Genomic DNA, 25,723 nt, shown 5'->3' with positions numbered 1-25,723 from the left:
CAGGCAGCATCCTGGTAAATCTCCTCTGGACTCTCTCCAATGCTTCCACATCCTTCTTATAGTGAGGTGACCAGAACTGCTCACAATATTCCAAATATGGTCTCACCAAGGTCCCTGTATAGTTGCAGCATAACCCCGCGGCTCTTAAACTCAAACCCCCTGTTAATAAACGCTTACACACTATAAGCCTTCTTCACGGCTCTATCCACTTGAGTGGCAACCTTCAGAGATCTGTGGATATGAATCCCAAGATCTCTCTGTTCTCCACATTCCTCAGAACCTTGCCGTTGACCCTGTAATCCTAATTCAAGTTTGTCCTACCAAAATGACTCGATGGGCTGAAGAGCCTCTTCTGCGCTGTATGATTCTATGATTTTAAGGTGCCTATGAAGTTTAGAGTGTAATAATTTTTAGCTCAGTTCTTGGCATTTTTACTTCTCATTCAAGACTGAGGGCAATAGATTTTTGGATACAAAAGGAATTGAAGGGTCTGCAGATAGTGCAGGAAGGGTGACACAGTGGTTAGCACGGCTGCTTCAGAGTGCCAGGGATCCAGATTCAATTCCCAGCTTGGGTCTGCACATTCTCCCCATGTCTGCATGGGTTTCCTCCAGGTGCTCCAGTTTCCTCCCACAGCCTGAAAGATGTTCTGGTTAGGTGCATTGGCCGTGCTAAATTCTCCCTTGGTGTACCTGAACAGGCGCTGGAGTGTGGCAACTAAGGGAATTTCACAATAACTTCATTGCAGTGTTAATGTAAGCCTTACTTGTGACTAATAAATTAACTTTTAACTTGGAATGGTGGAGCAGACACGAAGGGCTGAGTGCCTACTCCTGCTCCCCTCGTTTTTATGGTGTTACGAGGGGGTGCTGCTGTGGAGGAGATGCTGTCTTTCAGATGAGGCATTTAACTGAAGCTCCGCTGCCCCCTCTGAAGGAGAGCAAGAAGATGACTCCTGGTGCCCTGGCCGACACTTATCCAACCTCCCTAAAATAGATTGTCCAGCCATTAGGCAGCTTGTGGGAGCCAAATGCCCTATTCCTGCTCCTAATCTGTATGTTATTCGACAATAGATGATTACAATGACAGATTTAGATGAGAAAAGACTCGAGTGGGCAGAAAGACCAGCATGGACTGTGAATTGAATGCCTGGCTCTGTGCCGTGCGTCCAGTGTAATGCCAGCCTGGATTAAATGCTCACATCCCAAGGGTAGGATTGGAACTCACAACCTTCAGATTCCGAAACAAGGTCTGGGATATTCCAGTCCCACCAGTGGTGGACACTGTCGCAGATGGGACAGGAAAACGTCCCATCTTTGGGGAAGGTGATGGCCTAATGGTATTCTCGCGACACTATTAATCCAGAAACTCAGCTAATGTTCTGTGGACCCGGGTTCGAATCCCGCCACGGCAGTTGGTGGAATTTGAATTCAATTAAAAAAATCTGTAATTAAGAATCTACTGATGGCCATGAAACCATTGTCGATTGTCAGAAAACCCATCTGGTTCACTAATGTCCTTACCTGCTCTGACCTACATGTGATTCCAGAACCAAAACAATGTGGTTGACTCTCAACTACCCTCCAAGGCTAACGAGGAATGGGCAATAAATGCTGGCCAGCCAGTGATACCCATGTGCTATGAATGAATAAAATAAAACTTGGAGAGTGTCAAAAGTCAATTAACTTCCAAATTTTGCAATTTTCCTGTCCCGCCTGCAATGATTTGATTTATTATTGTCACATGTATTGGGATATGGTGAAAAGTATTGTTTCTTGTGCACTGTACTGACAAAGCATACTGTTCATAGAGTACATAGGGGAGACAATGAATAATTCCCATATATCACCACTCTCCCTTGCCTGGCTGAACTCATTCTCTCTCTCGACAACTTCTCCTTTAACTCATTCCACATTCTCCAAATCAAAGGAGTAGCAGTGGGTACCCGCATGGGTCCTAGCTACGCTTGTCTTTTTATAGGGTATGCGGAACATTTCTTGTCTAGGCTACACTAATCCTCTCCCACAACTCCTTTACTAATACATTGGTGTTTCCTTCCTCAGCTTAATATAAGATAGGTCCATTCAAAAATCTGATGGCATCGGGGAAGAAGCTATTCTTGAGTTGGTTGGTATGTGATAGTATCTTTTTCATAACAGAAGAAGGTGGAAGAGAGTATGGCTGAGGTGCGTGGGATCTTTGATTGTGCTAGTTGCTTTCCCAAGGCAGCGGGGAGTGTAGACGATGGAAACAATGGATGGGAGACTGGTTTGCGTGATATACTGGGCTACGTTCACAACCATTTGTAGTTTCTTGCAGCCTTGGTTAGATGTATACTGCTGATAAAACCAGAAATCCCAGCCACCCACTAAACTACTGCTGACACCTGTGAGCACCTCCAGCCAATCTAATGCCACTTGGCGGAATTCAATTCCATCAATGGACAAAGAACAAAGTTACAGCACAGGGAACAGGCCCTTCGGCCCTCCAAGCCTGCACTGACCATGCTGCCCGACTTAACTAAAACTTCCTACACTTCCGGGGACCATATCCCTCTATTCCCAGCCTATTCATGTATTTGTCAAGACGCCCCTATCGCATCTACTTCCACTACCTCTCCTGGCAGTAAGCTCCAGGCACCCACCTCTCTCTGTGTACAAAATCTGCCTCGTACATCTCCTTTAAACCTTGCCCTCAAACCTTAAACCTATGCCCCCTAGTAATTGACTCTTCCAACCTGGGAAAAAGCTCCTGACTATCCATTCTGTCCATGCCCCTCATAAACTTGTAGACTTCTATTAGGTCGCCCCTCAAACTCTGTTGCTCCACTGAGAACAAACCAAGTTTCTCCAACCTCTCCTCATAGCTCATGATGCCATTAATGTCAATTCAACCCTTCCATTGCGCTGCTCACTTCTGAATTAAACTCAATGCTGACTCTCTCGCCCGCAATGCTGAGAAGGCATTGCAGCTGATTGACAAGACGAGGGGGACCAGAGTGGGGGAAGTAATGCTATGATTATGATGCTTTGGACAAAGGTACTGAAGCACGGGATCTTTTCACTCTGCTAGGCCTTTCATTCCTCCGCTGTGTTTCAATTGAAAATTAAAAATAAAACCGTGACGTTATTGGAATATATCTGCCACAAGACATTACCATGTTATAGGATCCTGTGACATTAGAAAAGGTCACTTCACTTATCACCACTTTGTCAAGAGCAGCCCTGCTGCTTGCCACTGAATAGATCAGGGAAATCTCTCTTGAGCGTCTTGCTGTGCCCTTTGCTTGACATTTTTGGGAGATTGATGAAAAACGTTCAAACTGCAAAGCCCCCCTGGAAAATACAAACAGTCGCATCTTATTATCAACGCGAGGGACATGGAGCTTTCAGTGTAAGCAGCAGATACTGAGAGGAGAGAAATTTCATTAAAGCCTTTGCTGAGCAGGCTCACAGCACAAGTCAATATTTGAAGAGTTGTTATTAAGCCGGGCCACGTATCGCTTCATTTGCTGTGTTCGGATAGTCAATAGCCAACACAAACAGGCAAGGGAGTGTGTTCTTTCAACAATGTCACGTCAAATGGACCCCATAAATGAACGTGTCACAGGAAGCTAATATATATGACTGCATCCAATAAAATCCTAAAACCCAGATTAAAATCACCTGGTTGCCACCCAATACTGCTGCAGAATAGAGAGTAGGTGATAATGTTTTCTAGACTGGCAGAAGATGAGAGGTTGGGATGCTGTGCAAGGATTGATCATAGAACAGAAGAATCCCTACAGTGATGAAGGAGGACATTCGGCCCATTGAACCTGCACTGACAACAATCCCACCCAGACCCGATCCCTGTAACCCCATGTATTTACCCTGCAAATCCCGCAACACCAAGGGGTAATTTAGCATGGCCACTCAACCTATCCCAGACATCTATCAAGTGTGGGAGGAATCTCACGCAGACATGGGAAGGATGTGCAAACTCCACACAGACGGTTACCCAAGGCCGGAATTGAACCGGGAGCCCTGGCGCTATGATGCTGGTACTTTTATTACTTGTCATTCACGGAAATGACTTGGACTCAGGAATCGAAAATACAATTTCAACTGGCGGGCAGTTGGAAGTAAATCTTCAGCTGATTTGATTTAGTCTGCATGTTATCAAGACATGGCTGGAGGCACTGGATACTGCAAAGGCTAGACTCCCTTACAACATCCTGGTAAAAGTACTGAAGACCTGTGCTCCAAAACTAGCCACTCCCCAGCCGTACAGCCACAACCTCGGCATCTACCCTTCCCAGCCACCCCCACACACAAGGTGGACTTTCACACTGATGGAATTTTCTGCTGTTGCCGATAGTCAGTGGACTTCTGAGTGGCTTGTCATATTTTCCAGCCCCGCCCGCTCTGCAATCAGGTCATAAAATTCCACCCACCGTGAATGGGTGAATATGATGACAGCAGTGACTATGCTAAGTATTTCAGTAGCTGTGGAATGTTTTAATACTTTGCTAAGGCCAGGATTTTCCAGCCCTGATGTGGCTGGACCCACACGTGAGAGAAGTGTTGGCTCAGCAAAAAATCAATTGATTTTCGGCAGAACTGGGCAATCCTGGAAGCAGACGGGGCTGGAAGATACTGCCGTAAGTACTGTTCCTCCTTCTGCAATGTGAATGAAAGCCTTTGAGCTGGATTTTCCGCGCAGTCCCAGCAGCGCACAGTATCATGATGAGGGCACCAGTCATTTGTTTTATTCATTCATGGGACCTGGGTGTCGCTAGCTGGGCCTCATTTATTGCCCTTCTCTATTTGCCCTTGGAGGGCAGTTGAGAGTCAACCACATTGCTGTGGCTTTGGAGTCACATGTAGGCCAGACTGAGTAAGGACAGCATATTTCCTTCCCTAAAGGACACTAGTGAACCAGATGTGTTTTCCGTCAATCAACAGTGGTTTTGTGGACATCAGTAGATGCTTAATTCCAGATATTTTGTTTTATTGAAACCAAATTCCACCATCTGTCATGGTGGGATTTGAACTCTTGTCCCCAGAACATTAGCTGAGGTTCTGGAGTCCAGCGATAATACCACTAGGCCAGCACCTCCCCTTAATAACTGAGCTGATGAGAAATGTCTTCTCTCAAAGTGTTGTGAATCTTTGGATTTCTCTACCCCAAAGAGGTGTGGTGTTGTTGAATATATTTAACGCCGAGAGAGACAAGTTGTTGATCTCTCAGGGAATCAAGAGTCAAAGAACAAAGAACAACCCAGCACGGGAAACAGGCCCTACGGCCCAACGAGTCTGCGCCGCCATCTTAACAAAGCATTTTCCTACACCTACCTTGCCCCGTGTGTATGCAAATGGTACCCCTATTGTAACCAGATTCAGGGGAGAATAGTGTACGGACAATTTGGTACACCAATCAGCCTAAAAGCACATCTTTGGGGTGTGGGAGGAAACCAGAGCACCCAGAGGAAACCCACACATTCACAGGGAGAATGCACAAACTCCCACAGACGCCGGCCCAAATCCATGTATCTGCACAGCAAACAGTGATAGTCACTGAGATGTTGTGTTGTCCATCTGCTGGTCCAGGTTTAAGCACACACCACGACGCGAAGTACTAGGCCACTCTCGAAACATCCAAGAGCAGCCCACGCACGACCCACCGTGTGAACATAAGAACATAAGAAATAGGAGCAGGAGTAGGCCAACTAGCCCTTCGAGCCTGCCCCGCCATTCAATAAGATCATGGCTGATCTGTCGTGGCTCAGTTCCACATTCCCGCCCTCTCCCCATAACCCTTAATCCCTTCTCTCATCAAAAACCCATCAACCCGTGTCTTAAAAATATTTAGCGAGGCAGCCTCCACCACTTCAACGGGCAGAGAATTCCAGAGATTCACCACCCTTTGAGTGAAGAAGTTCCTCCTCAACTCTGTTCTAAACCGCCCCCCCTTTATCTTGAGGCTATGCCCCCTAGTCCTACTATCCTTTCTGAGCGGGAAGAGTCTCTCCACCTCTGTCCTATCCATCCCATTCATCATCTTATACGTCTCAATGAGATCTCCCCTCATTCTTCTAAACTCTAACGAGTACAAGCCTAATCTATTCAGCCTCTCCTCATAGCTCAACCCCCTCAACTCTGGCATCAGCCTAGTAAACCTCCTCTGCACTCCCTCCAAGGCCAAAATATCCTTGCGTAAGTACAGCGCCCAAAACTGCACACAGTACTCTAGCTGCGGCCTCACCAACGCCCTATACAGCCGCAGCAAGACCTCCCTACTTTTATACTCAATCCCCCTCGCGATGAAGGCCAGCATCCCATTCGCCTTCCTGACCACCTGCTGCACCTGCAAGCTGGGTTTTTGCGACTCATGCACAAGGACCCCGAGGTCCCTCTGCACCGTCGCCTGCTGCAGTTTTTCTCCACGTAAGTAATAATCCTTCCTACCATTATTCCTACCAAAGTGGACCACCTCGCACTTGCCAACATTAAATTCCATTTGCCATTTCCTGGCCCATTCGCCCAGCCTATCTAGATCCTTCTGCAGACTCTCCACACCCTCCGCACAATTTGCCTTTCCACCAATTTTGGTGTCATCAGCAAATTTTGACACCCTACACTCCGTTCCCTCCTCCAGATCATCTGTATAAATGGTAAATAGCTGAGGCCCCAGCACCGACCCCTGGGGCACTCCACTAGTCGCCATCCGCCAATCCGAATAGCACCCATTGACCCCCACTCTCTGCCTCCTATTTGACAACCAGTCCTCTTTCCATGCTAACACCCTACCCCCAACTCCATGCCCCCTGACCTTCTGTAATAACCTCTTGTGAGGTACCTTGTCAAACGCCTTCTGAAAATCCAGAAAGACCACATCCACCAGCTCTCCTCTATCCACCGCCCTAGACACATCCTCATAGAACTCCAGTAAATTTGTCAGACACGACTTCCCTTTAAGGAAACCATGCTGCGTCTGCTCTATCAAGCAGTTCCCCTCAAGATGCCTCGCTATTTCCTCCTTGATGACCGATCCTAACATTTTACCTACAACAGACGTTAAACTAACAGGCCTATAATTCCCCGCCTTTTGCCTGGCACCCTTCTTAAACAACGGCGTAACATTAGCCGTTTTCCAATCTTCCGGCACTTCCCCGGAATCCAGCGACGTCTGGAAAATAACCACCAAGGCATCCACTATCACCTCCGCCATTTCTTTCAGGACCCTCGGATGCATTCCATCCGGTCCTGGGGACAATCAGCCCCTCCAGTCTGTTGAGCACCACCTCTCTAGTAACAGTAATGTCATCGAGACCCTCCAGTCCTACCACCTTTCCATCGCTAACATCCGGCAAATTATTCACGTCCTCTTCCGTGAAGACCGAAACAAAAAAGTTATTCAAGACCTCCGCCATATCCCCATCCCTACCACTAAGTCCCCCTTCTCATCCTCTAAGGGACCAACGTTCACCCTAGCCAGCCTCTTCCTTTTTATATATTTATAAAAACTCTTGCTATCCTTTTTTATATTAAGCGCTAGCCCAGCTTCATAGTTTCTCCTACCCTTCTTTATCAACTTCTTTGTCAATCTTTGTTGACATTTAAACCTCTCCCAATCCTCTTCTCACCCACTACTCTTAGCTACTCTAAACGCCTCCGCTTTTAATTTAACACTTTCCTTCACCTCCTTCGTTATCCACGGCTTATTACCTCTCCTCCTACAGTCCTTTTTGACCATCGGAATAAATTTCCGCTGAGCACCAAGAAAGATCTCCTTAAAGATCCTCCACTGCTCCTCAGCAGACCTACCTTCCAACGCGCTCCCCCAGTCAATATTCGCCAATTCTTCTCTCATCCTACCATACTCCCCTCTGTTCAAACAAAGGACGCGTGTCTGGGAACCCGCTTTCTCCTCCTCCATCTGCACCAGAAACTCCACCATACAATGATCACTCTCCCCAAGAGGATCCTTCACCGCAAGCTCCCTAATTCTACCCGCCTCATTACATAGCACCAGATCCAAGATAGCTCGCTCCCTCGTCGGCTCCAACACACACTGTTCCAGGAAACTATCCTGGCAGCATTCCAAGAACTCCTCCTCGAGCCCACCGCGTCCAACATGGGTTGACCAATCAATATGCAGATTGAAATCCCCCATAACCACGGCCGTCCCATTCCTGCACGCCGCACTTATTTGTGCGTTAACAGCCCGCCCCATCTCCAGATCATTATTGGGGGGCCTATAGTGCGTGCCCCTCGTTTGACATCAAGGTGGACCGACACACCTGCGGACCAAAAGAGTCATGGGGAGTGGAGCTGAAAGTCTTTGGGGAGGAGAGACTGATAGCGAGTTGGAGAGATTTAGTGAGGGAATTCCAGAGTTTAGGTCTAGGCAGCTGAAGCAATGGCTGCCAGAGATTGAAAAGATGAAATTTGGGATGGTCAAGTGGCTGGAATTCTAGGCTGAAGAAGGTTACAGCAGTGGCCATGGAGGGAGAATCTGAAAACATGGGTGAGGAATTTAAAATTTAGATGTTCCCAGATTGGGAACCAATGTAGGTCAGTGCAGAAAAGATTAATGTTTCTTCATCAGTGTCACAAGTAGGCTTACATTAACACTGCAGTGAAGTTGCTGTGAAAATCTCCTAGTCGCCACACTCCAGCGCCGGTTCGGGTACAGAGGGAGAATTTAGCATGGCCAATGCACCTAGCCAACACGACTTTCGGACTGTGGGGGGAAACTGGTGCACCTAGAGGAAACCCACGCAGACACAGGGAGAACATGCAGACTCCACACAGACAGTGACCCAAGCCAGGAATCAAACCTGGGTGCCTGGCGCAGTGAGGCGGCAGTGCTAACCACTGTGCCACCGTGCCATCCCAAGAAGGAGATGAAAGGTGGAATGGGAGTGGCAGGTGTGAGGATAAGGATGAGTTTTAAGTTTGCAGATTCAAGTGGAGATTTCTGTGTTCGAAACTAACCTGTATCCCCAGTAGCGCTGGGTCAGTGAGAGTAGATCTCCCTCCCTAGGAGATGGATAAACTCACCATGTGAGGAATACACAGCTGCACAATTCCATGGCATGACATGAGGGAAAGAGCTGACCCGACCTCATGTCTAAGGCCAGATGCTGGCGTGATTAGGCGTTTCAAGACTAAGATTGAATTTTATTAGGTGAGGCAATAACAAGATGTGGAACAATGGTTAGTGAATGGAATTAAGGAGATCAAGTTGCTGAAGTGCTGACTACCATTCCTAACATCCCCATGTTTTCATGCCATGATCTACCTCTCATAGTCGACCACGATGGTTAGATGCAAAAGTCTAAGGTCACGTAGCAACTGACTCAAGAACAGCTTCTTCCCTGCTGCTGTCAGACTTTGAATGGACCTATCTTGCATTAAGTTGATCTTTCTCTACACCCTAGCTATGACTGTAACACTACATTCTGCACTCTCTCCTTTCCTTCTCTGAACAGTATGTTTTATCTGTACAGTGCTCAAGAAACAATACTTTTCACTGTGTACTAATACATGTGACAATAATAAATCAGGTCAAATCAATTATAACAAGCCACCGCTCTCTGGGTGGCACGGTAGCACAGTGGTTAGCACTGCTGCCTCACAGTGCCTGGGACATGGGTTCGGTTCCCGCCTTGAGTCACTGTCTGTGTGGAGAGAAATTTTCCACAGGACACCTCTTTCCTTAATCCGCACTGGAATGCATTGCCTGGAAATGTGGTGGAAGCAGGTTCAATTGAGACATTCAAGAGGGCATTAGATGATTATTGGGAATCAAAACAATGTGCGGGGGTGCGGGGAAAAGGCAGGGGAATGGCACTAAGTCATAATGCTCGTTTGGAGACTTGCTGCAGATAGAGTGGGTGGGATTTTCCGGCTTCCCTCGTCCCCAAACTGGAAACTCCCGCCCAAGCTCAACAGATCTTTCCATGGTCTGTCCCTTGCCCCATCCGATTCCTGTAGTAGGCGGGATGATAAAATTTGTTCCAATGGGTCTCCTTTTGCACTGAAACAATTCTGTGATGTATTTGGCTTTTATTTTTGTCTCTTCCCAGAGATTATAATGAGGAGGGGGTGTCATTTTGGGCAGGAGGGTGTGGGGATAATGGGTGGGTGGGTTCATCTGGACTTGAAACGTCAGCTCTTTTCTCTCCTTACAGATGCTGCCAGACCTGCTGAGATTTTCCAGCGTTTTCTCTTTAGGTGAGAATTTTATCTTGTCATGCTGTCATTGCGGGAGAGACTTGACGAATCAACCCTCCAATTTCACTTGTCTGTGTTAAATGCCAGATTCCATTGGGCATTGCCATAGGATCGGACTGGTACTTTTAATGGTGTCCAGTACTTATCGAAACAGACTTGTTGCGAGTCCCACAGTGCGCGCTGTAATCCATCTTTTGCAGACTATATTGGGTACCTTCAGTTCGTAGACATAGCAGAATTGTTTGATGCAATTGATGCCTACACTATTTGATGTACTTACTCAACATGTACTCTGGTAATCTCCCACCAGGGAGCTTGCTGGTGCCTTCAAATGGAACATGCTTTCACATTATTTAAAAGTAATCTGTGGTTCACGACTCCGCTTTGTTCTCTCCTGTCTTCTTAGATGTTGTCACAGTATTTTATTCCAAAAACTCTTGAGGAATGTATCGCCAGGGATGCAGAGAACAGAATTGCGTCCTTAATGGTTTGAACACAACAGCTCATGTTTCTGGGAGCCGTTAGCTCCGAAATCTGACTGTCAGGGCTGGGATCTCCTTCCATCCACCTCCCTCATTTGGCAACAAACAATCCATCTTTAGACCAAGTTGATAGAATGAGACAATACAGGAGAAGGCCATTTGACCCTTTTTGCCTCTGCTAGTTCTTTGGGAGGGGGCAATCCAATTTGCGCCATTGCCCCTGCTCTTTCCCTATTGACCTGCAAGTGTTACCCCCTTCATGTGGTTATCCCACATGAATTTTACGCTTTTGAGCATTAAGGGAATTAACGCTATAAAGGTGGGGTGGGAAGATGTGGATTAGGTAAATGGTCATAGAGACATAGAGGTTTACAGCATGGAAACAGGCCCTTCGGCCCAACCTGTCCATGCCACTCTTTTTTTTTAAAACCCCTAAGATAATCCCAGTTGCCTGCATTTGGCCCATATCGATCTATACCCATCGTACCCATGTAACTATCTAAATTCTTTTTAAAAGGTAAAATTGTACCCACCTCTACTATGACGACAGACTGGAGGGGCTGATTGTGGACAAGTCCCCAGGACCGGATGGAATGCATCCGAGGGTTCTGAAAGAAATGGCGGAGGTTATAGTGGATGCCTTGGTGGTTATTTTCCAGACGTCGCTGGATTCCGGGGAAGTGCCGGAAGATTGGAAAACGGCTAATGTTACGCCGTTGTTTAAGAAGGGTGCCAGGCAAAAGGCGGGGAATTATAGGCCGGTTAGTTTAACGTCTGTGGTAGGTAAAATGTTGGAATCCGTCATTAAGGAGGAAATTGCGAGGCATCTTGAAGGGAATTGCTTGATAGGGCAGACGCAACACGGTTTCATTAAAGGGAAGTCGTGTCTGACAAATTTACTGGAGTTCTATGAGGATGTGTCTAGGGCAGTGGATAGAGGAGAGCCGGTGGATGTGGTCTTTCTGGATTTTCAGAAGGCGTTTGACAAGGTACCTCACAAGAGGTTATTGCAGAAGGTCAGGGGACATGGAGTTGGGGGTAGGGTGTTAGCGTGGATAGAGGATTGGTTGTCAAATAGGAGGCAGAGAGTGGGGGTCAATGGGTGCTATTCGGATTGGCGGTTGGTGACTAGTGGGGTGCCCCAGGGGTCGGTGCTGGGGCCTCAGCTATTTACCATTTATATAGATGATCTGGAGGAGGGAACCGAGTGCAGGGTGTCGAAATTTGCTGATGACACCAAGATTGGGGGAAAGGCAAATTGTGCGGAGGGTGTGGAGAGTCTGCAGAAGGATCTAGATAGGCTGGGCGAATGGGCCAGGAAATGGCAAATGGAATTTAATGTTGGCAAGTGTGAGGTGGTCCACTTTGGTAGGAAGAATGGTAGGAAGGACTATTACTTACGTGGCGAAAAACTGCAGCAGGCGACGGTGCAGAGGGACCTCGGGGTCCTTGTGCATGAGTCGCAAAAACCCAGCTTGCAGGTGCAGCAGGTGGTCAGGAAGGCGAATGGGATGCTGGCCTTCATAGCGAGGGGGATTGAATATAAAAGTAGGGAGGTCTTGCTGCAGCTGTATAGGGCATTGGTGAGGCCGCAGCTGGAGTACTGTGTGCAGTTTTGGGCGCCGCACCTGCGCAAGGATATTTTGGCCCTGGAGGGAGTGCAGAGGAGGTTTACTAGGCTGATACCGGAGTTGAGGGGGTTGAGCTATGAGGAGAGGCTGAATAAACTAGGCTTGTACTCGTTAGAGTTTAGAAGAATGAGGGGAGATCTCATTGAGACGTATAAGATGATGAATGGGATGGATAGGATAGAGGTGGAGAGACTCTTCCCGCTCAAAAAAGACAGTAGGACTAGGGGGCACACCCTCAAGATAAAGGGGAGGCGGTTTAGAACGGAGTTGAGGAGGAACTTCTTCACTCAAAGGGTGGTGAATCTCTGGAATTCTCTGCCCGTTGAAGTGGTGGAGGCTGCCTCGCTAAATATTTTAAAAAGCGGGTTGATGGGTTCTTGATAAGAGAGGGGATTAAGGGTTATGGGGAGAGGGCGGGAAAGTGGAACTGAGCCACGACAGATCAGCCATGATCTTATTGAATGGCGGGGCAGGCTCGAAGGGCTAGATGGCCTACTCCTGCTCCTATTTCTTATGTTCTTATGTTCTTATGACTTCTGGCAGCTTGTTCCAGACACTCCCCACCCTCTGAGTGAAAAAATTGCCCCTCTGGACACTTTTGTATCTCTCCCCTTTCACCTTAAACCTATGCCCTCTAGTTTTAGACTCCCTTACCTTTGGGAAAAGATATTGATTATCTACCTTGTCGATGCCCCTCATTATTTTATAGACCTCTATAAACTCACTCCTACGCTCCAGAGAGAAAAGTCCCAGTCCATTCAGTCTCTCCTCACAACTCAATCCATCAAGTCCCAGTACCATCCTAGTAAATCTTTCCTTTCTATAATAAGGTGACCAGAACTGCACACAGTATTCCAAGTGTGACCTCACCAAGGTGTCCCAACTCCTGTATTCAATGTTCTGACCGATGAAACCAAGCATGCTGAATGCCTTCTTCACCACTCTGTGCACCTGTGATTCCACTTTCAAGGAGCTATGAACCTGCACCCCTGGATCTCTTTGTTCTGTAACTCTCCCCAACACCCAACCATTAACTGAATAAGTCCTGTTCTGGTTCAATCTACCAAAATACCTCGCAGTTGTCTAAATTAAACTCCATCTGCCATTCGTCAGCCCACTGGCCCAATTGAACAAGATCCCGTTGCAATTGGAGATAACGTTCTTCACTGTCCATTATGCCACCAATCTTAGTGTCATCTGCAAACTTATTAACCATGCCCCCTATATTCTCATCCAAATCATTAATATAAATGACAAATAACAGTGGGCCCAGCACTGATCCCTGCGGCACACCACTGGTCACAGGCCTCCAGTTTAAGAACATAAGAACATAAGAAATAGAAGCAGGAGTAGGCCAACTAGCCCTTCGAGCCTGCCCCGCCATTCAATAAGATCATGGCTGATCTGTCGTGGCTCAGTTCCACATTCCCGCCCTCTCCCCATAACCCTTAATCCCCTCTCTCATCAAAAACCCATCAACCCGCGTCTTAACAATATTTAGCGAGGCAGCCTCCACCACTTCAACGGGCAGAGAATTCCAGAGATTCACCACCCTTTGAGTGAAGAAGTTCCTCCTCAACTCTGCTCTAAACTGCCCCCCCTTTATCTTGAGGCTATGCCCCCTAGTCCTACTATCCTTTCTGAGCGGGAAGAGTCTCTCCACCTCTATCCTATCCATCCCATTCATCATCTTATACGTCTCAATGAGATCTCCCCTCATTCTTCTAAACTCTAACGAGTACAAGCCTAATCTATTCAGCCTCTCCTCATAGCTCAACCCCCTCAACTCTGGCATCAGCCTAGTAAACCTCCTCTGCACTCCCTCCAAGGCTAAAATATCCTTGTGTAAGTATGGCGCCCAAAACTGCACACAGTACTCCAGCTGTGGCCTCACCAATGCCCTATACAGCCGCAGCAAGACCTCCCTACTTTTATATTCAATCCCCCTCGCGATGAAGGCCAGCATGCCATTCGCCTTCCTGACCACCTGCTGCACCTGCAAGCTGGGTTTTTGCGACTCATGCACAAGGACCCCGAGGTCCCTCTGCACCATCGCCTGCTGCAGTTTTTCTCCACGTAAGTAATAATCCTTCCTACCATTATTCCTACCAAAGTGGACCACCTCGCACTTGCCAACATTAAATTCCATTTGCCATTTCCTGGCCCATTCGCCCAGCCTATCTAGATCCTTCTGTAGACTCTCCCCACCCTCCGCACAATTTGCCTTTCCCCCAATCTTGGTGTCATCAGCAAATTTCGACACCCTACACTCCGTTCCCTCCTCCAGATCATCTATATAAATGGTAAATAGCTGAGGCCCCAGCACCGACCCCTGGGGCACTCCACTAGTCGCCATCCGCCAATCCGAATAGCACCCATTGACCCCCACTCTCTGCCTCCTATTTGACAACCAATCCTCTATCCACGCTAACACCCTACCCCCAACTCCATGCCCCCTGACCTTCTGTAATAACCTCTTGTGAGGTACTTTGTCAAACGCCTTCTGAAAATCCAGAAAGACCACATCCACCGGCTCTCCTCTATCCACCGCCCCAGACACATCCTCATAGAACTCCAGTAAATTTGTCAGACACGACTTCCCTTTAAGGAAACCGTGCTGCGTCTGCTCTATCAAGCAGTTCCCCTCAAGATGCCTCGCTATTTCCTCCTTGATGACCGATTCTAACATTTTACCTACAACAGACGTTAAATTAACAGGCCTATAATTCCCCACCTTTTGCCTGGCACCCTTCTTAAACAACGGCGTAACATTAGCCGTTTTCCAATCTTCCGGCACTTCCCCGGAATCCAGCGACGTCTGGAAAATAACCACCAAGAGTTGTTTAAAAAACAACTCTTTACAACTACTCTTTGGCTTCTATCAAGAAGCCAATTTTGTATCCAATTAGATACCTCACCTTGGATCCCGTGAGATTTAACTTTATGCAACAACATACCATGCGTACCTTGTCAAAGGCCTTGCTAAAGTCCATGTAGACAACATCAACTGCACTGCCCTCATCTACCTTCTTGGTTACCCCTTCAAAATACTTCATTAAATTTGTGAGACGTGATTTTCCACTCACAAAGCCATGCTGACTGTCCCTAATCAGTCCTTGCATCTCTAAATGCCTGTAGATCCTGTGTCCCAAAATACCTTCCAACAATTTACCCACCACAGATGTGAGGCTCAGTGGCCTGTAGTTCCCAGGCTTTTCCCTGCAGCCTTTTTTAAACAAAAGGCACAACATTTGTCACTCTCCAATCTTCAGGCACCTCATTTGTGACTATCGATGATTCAAATATCTCTGTTAGGGGACCCACAATTTCCTCCCTAGCCTCCCACAATGTCCTGGGATACACTTCATCAGGTCTTGGGGATTTATCTATCTTGATGCGCTTTAAGACTTCCAGCACCTCCTTCTCTGTAATTTGTACACTTCTCAAAACATCACTATTTATTTTCCCAAGTTCCCTAACATCCATGCTTTTCTCAACAGTAAATACTGATGAGAAATATTCATTTAGGGTCTCACCCATCTCTTGTGGATCCACACATAGATGACCTTGTTGAGCCTTAAGAGGCCCTACTCTCTCATTACTCTTTTTTGCCCTTTATGTATCTGTAGAAGTTCTTTTGGTTCTCCTTTGCCTTATCTGTTAAAACTATTTTGCGTCCCCGTTCTGCCCTCCTGATTTCTCTCTTAACTCTACTACTACACCTCCTATACCCTTCGCGTGATCCCAGCTGCCTATGCATGTCATGTGCCTCTTTCTTCTTCTTGAGCAGGGCCTCAATATCCTGAGTCATTCAGGGTTCCCAACTTCTGCCAGCCTTGCCCTTCACTCTAAGAGGAATGTATTTACCCTGAACTGGTTAACTCACTTTTGAAAGCTTTCCACTTAACAGACATCTCTTTGCCTTCTCACAGACTCCCCCAATTAACTTTTGAAAGTTCCGGCCGATACATCAAAATTGGCCTTGCCCCAATTTAGAATTTTAATTTTTGGGACAGACCTATCATTCTCCATAGTTATCTTAAAACTAATAGAATTATGGTCACTGGTCCCAAAGTGATCTCTCACTAACACTCCTGTCACCTGCCCTTCCAAATAAGGAAGGTCAAGTTTTGCCCCCTCTCTAGTCGGGCCATCTACATTCTGAATGAGAAGTTCCTCCTGAATACACACAACAAATTTCTCTCCATCCAACCCTCTAATACTATAGCTTCCCAGTCAATGTTGGGAAAGTTAAAATCTCTGACTATTACCACCCTATTTTTCTTGGAGCTATCTGTAATCACCTTACATATTTGCTCCTCAATTTCCTGCTGACTGTGGTCAGCTATGATCTTCTTGAATAGTGGAACAAGCTCAAGGGGCAGAATGGCCTCCATAACCTCCTGCTTCTGTTACTTCTTTTCTTATTAAATCAGCTTACATTACAACTCATTGGGTAAAATAAGCTCAGTATAGTAGATTCAGAGGTTAGAGAGATTAGGAAGAAAGGCAAGGCAACAACAACTTGCATTTATATAGTACCTTTAATGTTAGATAGCAGCCGTATGCACCATCTACAAGATGCACTGCAGGAACTCAGCAAGGCTCCTTAAGCAGCACCTTCCAAACTCACAACTGCTAGAATGTAGAAGCGGCAGCAGATGCTCGGGAACACCACTACCTGGAGGTTCCCCTCCAAGCCACTCACCATCCTGACTTAGAAATATATCACCGTTCCTTCACTGTCACTGGGTCAAAATCTTGGAGCCACCTCCCTAACAGCACTGTGGGTGTACCTACGCCACGTGGACTGCAGCAATTCAAGAAGGCAGCTCACCACCACCTTCTCAAGGGCAATTAGGGATGGGCAATAAATACTGGCCTAGCCAGCGACACCCACATCCTGTAAATGAATTTAAAAAGTCAATTTCCCGAGGCTCTTCACAGGAGCATGATAAACAAAACCACCCAAGGAGATATTTAATCAGGTGAGCCAAAGATTGGTCAAACAGATAGGTTTGAAGGAGGGAAGAGAGTTGGAGAGGTCTGGGGAGGGAACTCAAGGCCTTCAGCAACAGATGGCGTGACCAACAACGTTGGGAGGTTAAAATGGGGGATGCATGAGAAGCTAGAATGAGAAAGCAGAGATATCTCAGCGGCTTGTGGGGCTGGAGGAAATTACGGAGAAAGTGAGGGGTAGGGTTTGAGGCCATGGAGGGATTTAAAAACAAGGATTGAGAATGTGAAACTTGAGGTGTTTCTTGGTCTTGAGGTTAGTGAGCACAGGGGTAATAAGGGATGGGACTTACTGTGAGTCAGGACGAAAGTTTTGGATGACTTCAAGTTTGCAAAGATAGAATTTGGGAGATCTGCCAGGAGTTTTTTTTTTACACAGAGGGTGGTGAATGTCTGGAGCACGCTGCCTGGGGAGGAGGTGGGAACAGATACGATAGCTGCATGTAAGAGGCAACTAGACAAATACATCAATGGGGTGGGAATGGAAGGATATGGACTCCGTAAGTGCATACGGTTTTAGTTTAGGCAGGCATCATGATCGACGCAGGCTTGGAGGGCCAAAGGGCCTGTTCCTGTGCTGTACTGTTCTTTGTTCTTTCAGTACGTTGGGATAGTCAAGCCTAGGGCTAAGAAAGGTATTGAGGGTTTCAACAGCAGTTGAGCTGAGAGAGGGACAAGATCAAGTGGAGATGGTTGGTCTTAGTGATGGAGGCTGGAAGCTGAGGTCAGTGTTGAGGTGTGAAGGGCCTAGTCCATCTCAGCCATTGGCCAAAGTGTGGTAATCGATGGCTCAGGACAAGGATTTGGAACAAGGACCAAAAACAACAGCTTCAGCCTTCCCAATATCTAATTGGAGAAAATTTCTTCTCATCTGGTGCTGGACATTGGATAAAGAGTTAAATTTTCCAACCCTGCCCGCAAAGGGAATTGGCAAAGGCGAGACAGATAATTTAACCAACCAGTGAAATGCCTGTTGACAACAGTTGCGAATTTATGGTCCCCCGGTGGACGAGACTGGAAAATTCTGCCCAAACAGGCTAGTAATAATAGGCAACAGATATTCAATAAAAGATCATTGAAAATCGCAGGGAGCAGGAAACTCAGAGACAACCCCCCAGGATCAATATCCTTGGAGTTGTCATTGACCAGAAACTGACTGGACCAGCCCATTAAACATTGTGGCTACCGGAGCAAGTCAAAGGCTAGGACACAGAGAACAGTGGGGACCTGGAATGCACTGCCAAGGGAGGTGATTGAGGCAGATACGTTAGCAACATTTAAGACTTATCTTAGTAGACATATGAACAAAAAAAAACCAGAGGGATATAAGATATAAGCGGTTGGTCTAGATAGATAGGTAAATGTGATCGGCGCAGACTTGGAGGGCTGAAGAGCCTGTCCCTGTGCTGTACTGTTCTTTATTCTTTGTATTTTGATCCCTGCAACAAGTAACCCATCTCCTGACTCCCCAGTGCCTGTCCACCAACTACAAGGTACAAGTCAGGAGTGAGATGGAATACTCCTCACTTGCCTGGATGAGTGCAGCTCCAACAACAATCAACAAGTTTAACATCATCCAAGAAAAAATAGCCCGCTTTATTGCTATCCCTCCACAAACATTCAAACCTTGACCACCAAGTGGTGCTGTGTGTACCATCTACAAGATGCACTGCAGCGACTATTAGTCCTGCTCTGTTTCAGATGTAGACCATCCCATATGTACAGGTCCCACCTTCCCCAGAAACAGTCCAAATGGTCCAGGAATCTAAAACCCTCCCTCCTGCACCAACTCCTAAGGCACGCATTAATTGCTCCATTCTCCTATTTCTGTGCTCACTCGCACATGGCACTGGAAGCAACTTAGAGATTACAACCTGAAAGGTCCTGCTTTTTAGTGACAAATGGGCTTTCGGAGGGATTGGTGCTAGGACCCCAACTGTTCACATTATATATTAATGATTTAGAAGAGGGAACTAAATGTAATATTTCCAAATTTGCAGATGACACAAAGCTGGTTGGGAGGGTGAGCTGTGAGGAGGATGCAGAGATGCTTCAGTGTGATTTGGACAGGCTGAATGTGTGGGCAAATGCATGGCAGATGCAGTATAATTTGGACAAATGTGAAGCTATCCACTTTGGTAGCAATAAAAGGAAGACGGATTATTATCGGATAAAAGCAATTTACTGCAGATGCTGGAACCTAAAACCAAAAGAGAAAATGCTGGAAAATCTCAGATAATCAGTGGATTATTATCTGAATGCCTATCAATTAAGAAAGGGGAATGTATACCGTGTCCTCCTACACCAGTCACTAAAGGTAGGTATGCAAGTGCAGCAGGCCTTCATAGCCAGAGGACTGAATACAAGAGCAGGAGTCTCTTTATGCAATTATACAGGGCCTTGGTGAGACCACACCTGGAATATTGGATGCAGTTTTGGTCTCCTTATCTGAGGAAGAATGTTCTTGCCATAGAGGGAGTGCAGAGAAGGTTTACCAGACTGAATGCTGTGATGATAAGACTGAAGTATGAGGAGAGATTGAGTTGGTTAGGATTACACTTGCTAGAGCATAGGAAAATGAGAGGGGATCTCATAGAAACTTATAAAATTCTAACAGGACTAGACAGGGTCGATGCAGGGAAGAGATTCCCGATTGTGGGGGTACCAGAACCAGGCATCAGTCTGAGGATACAGGGTAAACTTTTAGGAATGAGATGCAGAGAAACTTCTTCACCCAGAGTGATACATCTGTGAAGTTCTCTACCATAGAAAGCATTTGAGGCCAAAACATTGTATGTTTTCAAGAAGAAATTAATTAGAGATCTTGGGGGGAAGGGGATCAAAGGATATGGGGGAAAATTTCACATTAACTGCATTGCAGTGTTAATCTAAGCCTATTGTGACACTAATAAATAAACTTAAAAGGAAAGTGGGATCAGGCTATTGAGTTGGATGATGAACCATGATGAAAATGAATGTTGGAGCAGGCTCGAAGGGCCGAATGGCTTCCTCCAGCCCCTATATTCTCCGTTTCCATGAATCCACTCTCACTATCTCGTGCTGTCCTGCTGTGAATCGGTGTTTGCTCTGTCTGACAATGGAGAAACGCACATTCCCTCCACCCTCACTGACCAGTCCCCGCGTTGGGGTGTAGGAGGTGGGATTTAGAGCTCTCCTGCCCTCCTGTGCACGCCTCGGGTATTTTTGGTAGTCGCTGCCACCAGAATCTGTGATGTTCTGGTCCCTGTAAGTAGATGCCAATCGCTCACGCTGGGCAGTGTCACCCTTTCCACATCCCCTCTTCCCCAGATTGTGAGCTCCGTTACAGAGCTGCTCACTTTAGCGGGGGAATGGGGGTGGTGGGGGGAGAGAGTCAGAACACTGCTGATTTTCTCAATGAAATTGAATCAATTAACAAACTTTTCACTTTGTATTACTCACTATTTACCCATAGAGAGCACTGTTAAACACAGAGAAGCTGCGAACTGCAAATAAACTGGCAGCATATTAAACCTGAACACTGCTTCAAATGAGTGTATTATAGTCTTGTAAAATTATTTTACTCCTGTGTTATTATCATAGAATCTTAGAATCCCTGCAGTAGAGAAGGAGGCCATTCGGTCCATCAAATGTGTACTGACCACAGTCCTACCCAGGCCCCATTCCAGTAACCTCACACTTGGCGCTAGGGTCAATTTTAGCATGGCCAATCCACCTAACCTGCACATGTTTGGAGTGTAGGAGGAAACTGGAGCACCGGAGGAAACCCACGCAGACACGGGGAGAATGTGCAAACTCCACACAGACAGTGACCCGGGCCAGAATTGAATCTGGGCCCCTGGTGCTATGGGGCAGCAGTGCTAACCACCTTGCTGCCCCCGTATATATCCAGGAGTCCCTTGCGGCTTTGGTTTTACTGAGTTGAATGATATAAGAACATAAGAACGTAAGAAATAGGAGCAGGAGTAGGCCATCTAGCCCCTCGAGCCTGCCCCACCATTCAATAAGATCATGGCTGATCTGTCGTGTCTCAGTTCCACTTTCCCGCTTTCTCCCCAAAACCCTTAATTCCCTTGCCTACCAAAAATCTATCTACCCGTGACTTAAATATATTTAGCGAGGTAGCCTCCACCACTTCAACGGGCAGAGAATTCCAGAGATTCACCACCCTTTGAGTGAAGAAGTTCCTCCTCAACTCCGTTCTAAACTGCCCCCCCCTCTTATCTTGAGGCTGTGCCCCCTAGTCCTACTGTCCTTCCTGAGCAGGAAGAACCTCTCAACCTCTACCCTATCCATCCCCTTCATTATCTTATACGTCTCAGTAAGATCCAATATCTTGTTTTCTGAGGACAGACATGTTCCCCCTTTATTGTTAATCTGCTGTTGTCCCTCTCTCTCGCTCTCTCAAAGGCTGCGCCCACAAATTTTTGGTAATTTAGCATGGAGTAAAGTTTCAGGAAGAAAAGATATTGCATTGCTATCGTAACCTTTACAAACTCCAAATATTCCACGTGCTTTCTGGGCCGGCAGGTCTGTCATATGAGGACAGACTAAGTCGATTAGGATTATATTCACTGGAGTTTAGAAGAGTGAGAGGGGTTCTTGTAGAAACTTATAAAATTCTAACAGGGTTAGACAGGGTAGATTCAGAAAGAATGTTCCCAATGATGGGGGAGTCCAGAAATAGAGGTCATAGTTTGAGGATAAGGGGTAAACCTTTTAGAACTGAGGAGAGGAGAAATTTCTTCACCCAGAGGGTGGGGAATGTGTAGAATGTAGTTGAGGCCAAAATATTGTCTGATTTCAAGGAAAAAATAGCTCTTGGGGCTAAAGGGATCAAGGGATATGGGGGGGGAAGTGGGGCTCAGGATATTGAATTCGATGATCGGCCATGATCAAAATGACTGGCAGAGCAGGCTCGAAGGGCCGAATGGCCCACTCCTGCTTCTGGTTTCTATGTTTCTAATGTGTGGTCACTGCTATAATGTCAGTTTGAACACTGCAAGATCCCACAGGCAGCAATGACATTAACAATCAGATAATTTGCTTTGGAGTTGTCGCTGAGCTGGAACATTACCTCTGTTTCTCTCTCCACAGATACTGCCTGACCCGCTGATTATTGCTGACATTCGCTGCTCTTCCACTGACTTTAATGATGTGAGTTGAGGGATGAAAGTGAGGGGATAACAACACTGGACAAAACTCCCTGATCTTGTTAAAACTGACCCTATTTTTATTTCACATAATCACAGAACACTATAGCGCAGAGGAGGCCCTTCGGCCCATTGAGTCTGCACTGACACATGGAAGGTCCTGACCTGCTCACCTAATCCCACCTGCCACATTTGGCCCATAGCCTTGAATGTTATGATGTGCCAAATGCCTATCCAGGTACTTTTTAAAGGATGTGAGGCATCCTGCCTCCACCACCCTGCCAGGCAGTGCATTCCACACTGTTGTCACCCTCTGGATAAAAAGGGTTTTCCTCAAATCCCCCTAAACCTCCCATCCCTCACTTTTAACTTGTGTCCCTTCGTGACTGACCCTTCAACTAAGGGGAACAGCTGCTCCTTACCCATCCTGTCCACGTCTCTCAAAATTTGTTCACCTCGATCAGGTCGTCTCTCAGCCTTCTCTGCTTCAGAGAAAACAACCCAAGCTTACCCAACCTCTCTTCATAATTTAAATGTTCCATCCCAGGTTCCATCCCAGGCAACATCCTGGTGAATCTCCTCTGCACCCCCTCCAGCGCAATCACATTCTTCCTGTAATGTGGTGACCAGAACTGCACACAGTGCTCCAGCTGTGGCCTCACCAAAGTTCTACACAGCTTCACCATGACCTCTCTGCTTTTGTAATCTATACTCTAATTGATGAAGGCAAGTGTGCCATGTGCGTTTTACAACGAGAGAGGGCAGAACATCTTATCCAGAACAGCAACAAATCCAACACTGCAGCACTCCTTCAGTTTTCCCCGAGGGTATCGATCTACATTGAGGCCAGAATTTTCCAGCAATTCCTGTTGGTGTGGAGCTTCCCTTCCTGACGACAATGAGCCCACACCACTTGTTCCCCAGCGCTGGGAGGTTGTAAACCATGGGGAGCCGTGTTGAAAGCAGAGGGACCAGAAGATCCGACCACTGGCCAGTGATGAGCTACCTCCAGCAGGGAATCTGGCCACGAGTCTATGAAACTTGAGGACATGAACCAATGACCTTGTGACCCGGAGGTGCTTCTTCTGAATAACCAAATAAACTAGAAACGAATTGAGAGATAAATTGAAAGGTAGTCCTTTTGAAGGATAATGCATTAAAGTCAACTTAATCTCAAAGGAAAATTATGAGATGAAACAAAACGTGCTTGAAGGGATCAATCAATCCCTCAATCCCCACAATGCCCATTGGACATGGAATTGTGTCAGTAGACACTGAATGCTCTCTGTCCAGCTACACACTGCAGCAAGAATATTGGGCTAGGAGGTGTGATCTCAAAGTTTCAGACTATACCTGAGTTATTGATGGTCTTTCTGCACCTAGAGGCACACAAAGCAGATTTTCATCAGTTCCCACAGCAAGGTTTTTCATGGAACAGGGAGCTAGCCTGTCACCGGAGGCTTATAGTTTAAGAGGTGCTACTATGCTTGAAGCATGGCTGACCATACTGTCCGGGCGGCACGGTGGCACAGTGGTTAGCACTGCTGCCTCACAGCGCCAGGAACCCAGGTTCAATTTCCAGCTTGGACCACTGCTTGTGAGGAGTTTGTGTGTTCTCCCCATGTCTGTGTGGGTTTCCTCCAGGTACTCTGGCTTCCTCCCAAAGTCTGAAAGGCATGCTAGTTAGATGCATTGGCCATGGTAAATTCTCCCTCAGTGTACCCGAACAGGCGTGGGAGTGTGGCGATACAGGGATTTTCACAGTAACTTCATTGCAGTGTTAATGTAAGCCTACTTGTGACACTAATAAATAAAGTTAAACTTACCACCTACCGGAATGATTTTGTAGGTTGACACACTCAAATTGTTGGTCACATTATGGACGCATCTTCCTTGGCCAAAAAGGCCTGGGGTGGGACTCGAAGCTGGAGCTTCTGACTCAGGGCCTATATATGCTCTGTTTTCACAAACAGAGCATATATAGGCAAAGGCATGATTGCAAGATAATTCCTTTGTCTATATATGGCATGTTTGTGAACCTACCTCCGCTCACCTGATGAAGGAGCAGCACACCGAAAACTCATGATTCCAAATAAACCTGTTGGATTTTAACCTGGTGTTTTGAGACTTCTTGCTCTGTCTACAAGAGACTGTTAGATCTGCTGAGATTTTCCAGCATTTTCTGTTTTTGTTTTGGATTCCCAGCACTTTGCCTTTTTCAAAAGTACTCCTTTGGCTGTAAAGTTCAGTGGGGTGCTGTGAAAGGTGCTATACAAATGCAAGCTCGCCCTTCACATCACACATTTTACAAATTCCGATGTTCACCATTTCCTACTCCCCTGAGAAGCTGAAAATAAAAATCATCAAAGGTTTTTCTTGATCTACTGTCTGCTCACCGTGAGACAAAAAAAAGGTAGCACAGACAAGTTGGGTCGAAGGGCCTGTTTCCATGTTGTAAATCTCTATGACTCTATGATTCCATTAATGGTAAACGCCAGCAGATTCCTCACATATTTCCTTTCCACATTGAAATGTAACCTAGATTCTCTAAAAGCTTTCATATCCCACAGATTATCAGAATAAACAGCTGGATTGTATGGAACAAACAAGACATTCTTCAGGATGTGATGGAATCCAGTAGGACTAAAAGGTCACTGACCCATTTGGCAGGTAACCTCAGGCGTATTTAAGCTGCCTTCTTTTCACAATCGCTCCCGAGGGTCCTGATCAATGAAAAGACTTTTTCGGCATTTTCAGTAATTAAGGTGAGCCATTTCCTGTTGTGTATCGATGACTGAAAGCAACCCAAAACACATAGCCCAGAGTAGATAGCAGGTTAATGGCATTAAGAACATAAGAAATAGGAGCAGGAGTAGGCCATCTGGCCCTTCGAGCCTACCCCACCATTCAATAAGATCATGGCTGATCTGTCATGGCTCAGTTCCACATTCCCGCCCTCTCCCCATAACCCTTAATCCCCTCTCTTATCAAAAACCCATCAACCCGCGCCTTAAAAATATTTAGCGAGGTAGCCTCTACCACTTCAACGGGCAGAGAATTCCAGAGATTCACCACCCTTTGAGTGAAGAAGTTTTTCCTCAACTCCGTTCTAAACCGTCCCCCCCTTTATCTTGAGGCTGTGCCCCCTAGTCCTACTGTCCTTCCTGAGCGGGAAGAGTCTCTCCACCTCTATCCTATCCATCCCATTCATCATCTTA

General features: G+C 46.5%; 1 protein-coding gene across 3 annotated transcripts in view; it reads left to right on the top strand.

Moving 5' to 3' along the window:
- Positions 1–25,348, top strand: part of xylb (xylulokinase homolog (H. influenzae)) — a 287,142-nt gene extending 261,794 nt beyond the window's left edge. For 2 of the 3 annotated variants that reach the window (XM_080213346.1, XM_080213354.1), the window contains exon 20: positions 22,450–25,348. The gene's annotated coding sequence lies outside the window, so the exon portion shown is untranslated. The remainder of the gene's footprint in view (positions 1–22,449) is intronic. The other variant, XR_013889542.1, reaches the window with a different exon arrangement.
- The last annotated feature ends 375 nt before the right edge of the window (positions 25,349–25,723 follow it).

This window comes from Carcharhinus amblyrhynchos, chromosome 2, assembly GCF_965287045.1.
Source record: "Carcharhinus amblyrhynchos chromosome 2, sCarAmb.v2.hapA, whole genome shotgun sequence".
NCBI classification, from domain to species: Eukaryota; Metazoa; Chordata; class Chondrichthyes; order Carcharhiniformes; family Carcharhinidae; genus Carcharhinus; species Carcharhinus amblyrhynchos.
Note: the sequence above shows the minus strand (reverse complement) of the source record. Positions and strands in the feature narration are given on the sequence as shown.